This window comes from Asparagus officinalis, chromosome 3 (assembly GCF_001876935.1).
Source record: "Asparagus officinalis chromosome 3, Aspof.V1, whole genome shotgun sequence".
Lineage (NCBI taxonomy): Eukaryota > Viridiplantae > Streptophyta > Magnoliopsida > Asparagales > Asparagaceae > Asparagus > Asparagus officinalis.
The window spans coordinates 41,282,305-41,283,115 of NC_033796.1; positions in this window are offsets into that span (position 1 = coordinate 41,282,305).

The following is an 811-nucleotide window of genomic DNA, read 5'->3' on the forward strand; positions in this document are numbered from 1 at the left end:
GCAGCTGAGGGTTCCTCCTCATCATCAGCCTCCCCTGTCTCTGATCAGCTCCATTACTGAACCCAACTCCTCTAACTCTATCTGGGCTCGTCTCTCTGCTCGCTCTCCTTCTTCCTCCATTGCCATCCATCAGTACTTAACTTTCCAATTTTGGTAAACAATAGAGAAGAGGAAAAGGTGACGGTAACAAAAGAAAAGGGACGGGATGGGGCTCAGTAATTTGGTACTGTGCTGTGATTGTGAAATGAGAGCAGGGGAATGGCGCACCGAAGGGAGGAGGGTGGCGCATTGTAGTGTAGAGAATAGAATCTACGTACCGAAGTCTTTTTATCTGGCTTCTCGTCATCAATTGCCCCCTCTCCTTCTTCACATTGTGTCAACTGTCAATCAATACACGGGCAGCACACGGGCTGTGGTCACCCACCTACTACCTAGGTTTCATTTACTGCTGCTTACATCTATAAAAAATTAGAACATGCACAATTATCTTGAGTTGATTTTATGTCAAACTTAAGTGAACACCAAGTCTTTGTCCAATATCATGCAAGGATCCCTAGACAACATGAGTGGATAGAAACTTTGGTGGACCATCCACTTAAGTTGATATAAGAATTGCTCAAATTATCTTCTATTAATAATGGTTTTTATGTTATAAATTTGCGGGACTTTTAATAACACACGTTTCTCATTAGGGTTTGTTTGGTACATTTTTGGGGAAAAAAAAAGAAAACAGAAAACTAGTTTGAAAACCATTTCTAGACATTTCAAAGGGTTTCCCCCATTTGACTTATTTGATTTGTTTCACATTAAA